The sequence below is a fragment of the Anthonomus grandis genome, chromosome 3 (genome assembly GCF_022605725.1).
Source record: "Anthonomus grandis grandis chromosome 3, icAntGran1.3, whole genome shotgun sequence".
NCBI classification, from domain to species: domain Eukaryota; kingdom Metazoa; phylum Arthropoda; class Insecta; order Coleoptera; family Curculionidae; genus Anthonomus; species Anthonomus grandis.
In genome coordinates, this window is record NC_065548.1 from 15,332,734 (window position 1) to 15,338,990 (window position 6,257).

The window sequence follows — 6,257 nt, forward strand, 5'->3', positions numbered from 1 at the left end:
TGTTGAGGTACTAAAAAGTTCGTTTGAATATTTCTCGTATTATGCTGCTGACTAGATCTAGAAACTTATTACTTTATTTTGAAAATAAAATTTTATATGTATTATTTCCTATGATTTCTTATAATTAAATTTTGATGCTCATTTAAAAACGGGGTTATATGGGATCTGAAAGGTATATTATAAGAAGATTACCATGCTTTTGGCCACATTTATTTTTAAGTTGTGGTCTCTACAAAATAACGCAATAATCCCAATATCAGAATTAAACTTAGTATTGTTATCTTTAAAACATTCCCATTCGATGCACATTCGACAATGAAAATGGGATACATATTTGTGAGTCACCAGCATATTGCTGTGTTTTAGAGTTTAGAACTAATCTATTCACATCAGAAACATAAACTGAAAATAACAATGGCCCCATTATCGAGCCTTGTGGAACACCAATTTTTAAAGTCAGAAAAACAGACTGCTGGCCGAATGTACCATTACTACTTACTATTACTAAAAACAGACTGAGATCTATTATTTAAGTATGCTTCAAAAGATTTAAGAGTTTGAGCCAAGAAATCAATATAATTTAATGTAGCCAAAAGCATAGAAAAATGAATGATAGATATCAAACACCTTGCTGAAATCTAGCACAGTAGGTGATTTATTTTCTTCATTTCATCTGATATTGACCATCGCGTGTTATGCGTACCATATGTATATGATGGAATTATCCTATTAGTATCTACAAATTCATTTACTTGCTGAAAAATATATTTTCCAAAATTTTACTGACAGCACTGGCAATATACTTATTGGCCTTAGATCCTTAAAATTTTTGGATTTGGAAAATAATAAGATATGTATAATATCAATAATTTACGAAAAACCCATACTGCCATGTTGTTAAGTAATTTAGTTAGTTGCCATTTAAAAAATAAAAGTGCATTTTTAAATTAAATTTGTATTTATCAAAAAAGAATTAATCAGTATTGAATTAAAACAATTTAAAAATAAGTGTTTTTCAAAGTCACGAAAGGTTAGATCAGTAGTTTACCTTTTAGGTCTTACAGGGTTTCAAATAAATTTTCATAGATTCCAGGATTATGAAAAAAAGAGTTTATGTCCTTAGGCCATTTGAAGCAAATTTTACACTTTACATTATATATGCATTTATTTATTACTTATTTATACTTTAGTAGTAATAGGCTTTTCTCAGAATAACTACGCATAATTAATTTGAATATGGCAATTAATAATTTGAATATGTTTTCCAGGGATTTGTAATAATTTTTATTTTATTCCTGATATTTCATCTAATTTTTTATTCTTCTTTTACATTTGGGTCATTAACAGCCGAGCAATTCGATAAATTTTTAAATTTTAGAACAAGAAATGATTGAATATTAAAATATTTATGCATAACCAAAATGGATGCTATAGCCTCTTCTCTAGTAAAAATAAACCTTTGGGCCTTATCAGCATTTGAAATGAACTAACATTAATTATTTTTTTATTCCAGATAATTATTGGAATTTTCTTTTACACTTTTGGAGACATATTTTACTTTATTCTTGATATTTGAAATTTTCCAGTTTAGTCCAAGCATTTCATGACATTTTTTATACTTCTCAGTCATTGGACGCAACTTTAAATTTTATTTCAGGTATTTAACGTATTTTTTAAGGCACAATGTACTAGGTCAAGGTATTTCGTTTTTAAGATCCATCTATAGATTTAGAAATTCTTTAAGTACTTGGAAATAAGTATTTCCTCGTAAATATTCGGGACCTTAACCATTACCATGAAACAAATTATTTTTTTACTTGGTATGTAAGTTTCCTTTTTAAATTAATTTTTGATGTTAATTAACAGTACTAATACTATTTTAGTATTGAATAGTAATGAAATAAACTCTAAGTCACAGGTCTCAAATTTATTGAATTAAAGTCAGAGGATTACACGTGTTTCGCCAATACTAGGCATCATCTGATCCACTTGTGTATTCACTGATAAAAAGAACGAAAAAAAGAAGTAGAGAATGATACACGATACAAGTCAAGGGTAGAAATTAAGTTAAAATTGGTAAAATCAGACAGAGAATAGTTTTTAAGACTTATAAAGACGTTATGAGGACTAGTAAAGACTTATAAAGATGTACTCTGCTTCTTTTTTTCGTTCTTTTTATCAGTGAATACACAAGTAGATCAGATGACGCCTAGTATGGGCGAAACACGTATACTCCTCTGACTTTAATTTAATAAATTTGAGACCTGTGACTTAGAGTTTATTTCATTACTTTTTAATGTAAGCCGGTCTCATTGCGGAAAGATGAACTATTTATTGGAATTTTAGTTTTGTCCTGATGACGGTTTAAGAGACCAAAACGAGCAACAGAGAATAAAGTTAAAAAAATAAAATTATAATTTAATTTTTAATTTATCGAAAAGCTTTAAACTATTTTCATTAATCATATTTAATATATCTTCATTTTATAAAATAGCTTCATATAACTCATACAACTCATATATGCTCTCTCGGTTCATAGTAGAAATCTTTTCCCCTTCAAAAATATTCTGAAAAAAAAATGTCTCCTTAGTGAATACTTTGTTTCTCGATATTTGAAGGATATTTTTGTTTAATGAAATTAGCATGCCAACGTTTTTAAATTTTGCTTTTTTATGTAGAACTGATACCAGCTTAGTAAAATATGTATATGTATCGGACTCAGATAACGAATTCATGAAATGATATTTAAAGCTTCTGTTACATTAAATAATTTGTTAAAATTGCTGCAATTTAGCTATTCATTTTTAGTTACAGCTTAATTTATTGTGTTTTATTATAATTATTTTTATCACATTATATACCTTAGATTTTAAAAGATAACAGATATAGTAATAGTAGAATGTTCTCCTGGAGTCACCAATTAGTTGCTTTAAAACGTCTTTTCGTAATACCACAGAATAACTTGGGACCTACTCATTTGCAGTTTGAGGGCTTTGGTTAATTAACTTCTTCGTTTATCATAATACAGTTTCTCTTAGCTTATGACCAGTTTTGTGCTTCATTTGTAACCGCTAATGCCCAAATTTTAATTAGTGATTCAATCGTCAGTATATCAAACCAGGTCTATATTTTCATTTAAAAAACTTAATTCTTCTGTCAAAATAGTTAAAGTTTGCTCTTAGTTTTAATGTTTGAAATATATATAACAATGGATGTTAGTATTTTTACTTTCATATTTTTTATCGTATTATTAGTAGAAGTAATAAACAGATAAAACTATGTTAAAATATTATTTCGATTAGTTAATTGTACTTTAAAAATGTAGAAACTGTATTTTAGTACATATTCATTAATGGTTAATATTTTAAGTTCTTTTTTATTTCCAATTACCATCCAAAATAAAAAAAAGCCACTTCTTATGATTAAAACATTAAAGCGTTAAAGCATATGATCTATTATATAGTTAGAACAGAACATGAATCTATTATATAGTTATATAGTTAGAACAGCGTTAATTTTGTCTCCTATTATAAGCGTTTCTCATTTATTCTTTAATTCAAGCCCACGTAGGCAAAGTTTACAGAATATATATAGTATATTCTGTAAACTTTGATGTTTTCAAAGAGAAGCAAGTGCTTTTCTAATACCTCTAATAATATTATATTAAAATACAAATTTCATAAAGGGAATAGAACGACTGGAAATTCAAAGAGTTACTAATCTATTTTCACTAAAAATATATAAAACAAATAATAAAACTCAATTTTTCTGGTAAAAAGTTATTTATAATATTTTATAACAAAACTGCAGTGTTTCTCTTAACACAGTAGCATAAAAAGAAGTGACGACAAAAAGCTACGGTTTCTATATGTTGCCTAAGCGGAAGTGAGATAACAGAAACAGAAAACTGAAGTAGAAAGAAAAGAGAGTGTTTGTCACTCTAATTTTTTTATTAGAATGGCGAAAAGGGTATTACCGTTTTAATCGGTTTGTAGTTTGAAAACTTAAAGATGGTTTATACCCAGTAATAAAAGAGCTTTTCCTCTAATTTGATGGTTTTTATAGCGAAATAATTTATGACAAAACATTACCAACAAAATGCTTAAAATCAAACCTTAAATATATAGCTTTTGTAATTCTTGCTAAAATAAAACGAAAAAAGCCTTAAAAAGAAGTGTCCCCAAATTGTGCAAGTTTTAAATTAAAGCATAACTTAAATGGTCATGATTCGATTTTGATAATAGAAGCTATATATGTATACAAAATATTCTTAAATCAAAGATCAAAATGATTTAAAAAAGTTTTCTAATAAAGAAATAGAATAAAATCGGAAGTTCTATTTTTTTTTATTCCAACTCCTTTACCGTCGATTTTTTTCTAATTTGATAAATGATTAAATTTGGTGGCTAATGGATTTTTTTGTACGGAATTATTTCTTTTCTAGAAATTAATAAAATTATTTAAATAAATTCTAGAATCAGATAGTTAAAGTACAATCTCTCTATCTTCTCTTAAAAAAAAAAATAATCAACATTTTTTTCTTCTAATTTTTTTAATAAAGTTTAAATTTTTGATGAGTTTTGTAGCTTCTTCTTTTTCTCTCTTAGCCGTTGCTCGTCCACTCCTGAACATAAGCCTCTCCAACTTTCTTCTATGTCTTTCTTGTAAGATGTAGCTATCAAATACCTTTTTTTTTCAAGTTTATTAGTATACCTTTTCTGTTTAAATATATCCCATCCTCCCAAATGCAGCAAACGTTAGGGCAATTTTTCTTTTAATTTCTGCTTCCTATTTTGATCTTATGTCCTAGATATGTGTAATCGCGGACTTTTTGTATTTTTTTGTTGCCAATGAACACTTCAATTGCATCAACTTATTACATTTGTTTTTTCGTAGTTGGTTCTATTTTGATTTGTATCGATACATTCTTTAGTTGTTGTGAGATTTTTTTGTTGTTATGAGATATTTCCCGGAGGCTTTATTATTTTTCATCTGTTTTAATGCATGTCTTATTTCGACGTTAATTTGTGGCATGTCTTCCGATCCTATGTTAAGAATGTGTGACGACGACAAGGTGTGGTCTGGTCTTCTTGAGGTATATCCTGGTAGAAACTTTGGATTTTTTTAATTTAATTGTGTTTTTGTTAATTTAATTTTAGTGTTGTACTCTCGAATCGTCCTATTAAATGTTTTTCTTTATATTCTTATTAAGCTACTTATGTCGGTCAGTACCTTTCCTGTATCTTTTTCTTTCTACCATTAATTCTACTGTTTCGTTCTTTATCTTGATACTCCCGCTTAATTACTTAAATAACTCCTCTATATCTAGATCTTCAGGGGACCATAATCAATTTTCTAATTTTGTTGATATCACTAATATTTGTTAATTCCCCATTTGTTACGAATCTTGGTTTTTTAAATAGTTTCCTTTTTTGACAATTTTGGTTTAAATTCTAAAATTGCTCCTACTTCCCTATGATCGTTATCGGTATTAAGTTGATTAGGAATGGTGACATCTTTATAGATTTTTCTACAGTTTGAGAAAAGATACTCAAATTTCGTTTTGAATTAAATGACTCAATTCAATTAGTTTTTGTCTTTTATAAAATATCACCTTTAATCAAAATAAATGAAGTTTTACCTAAAAGTTTTCTGTAAACGTAAAGTTTATGTATTAAAGGCTCCTACTATCAAACACGAAATAAAATGAGAAAGACGTTAAAAAAAGGAAATACTAATATTTGCATCATCATATAATTAGAAAAAACACGTATGAATACGAAAACTAGACCATATTTAAAAATTGGAAAAAAATTAAATAGAAATACTAAAAAAGTATATCCTTTTCAAACAAAACAAACTAAAACCAAAAAGTGTGCTGCGAGTGCCTTTACTTATGTGTCCCTTGTCCCATACGGGGTAAAAAAAAATAATTGAATATATTGGCCAGCAACAAACAATTTAGAACCTCTGGAAATATATGACCAAGGGCTAGATATTGTATCGGAACTTGCTCGATATAAACTATGCTGTCAGAAGCACGCTCTTTTTTATTATCAACCGATCGGTAAACCTCCACCTTACTTACGCTGCCTACCTACCCTTAAATCATTTTTAATTGTTTATCAACAAAACTGTATTTTGGATTTATGATAGATTAAACTAACTTATGCTAAAGCTTAACTATAAAATAAAAGTAGAACAGTACAAAAAGTGACGTTTTACTTTGTTATAACACTATGTTGCGAGAAACGTGA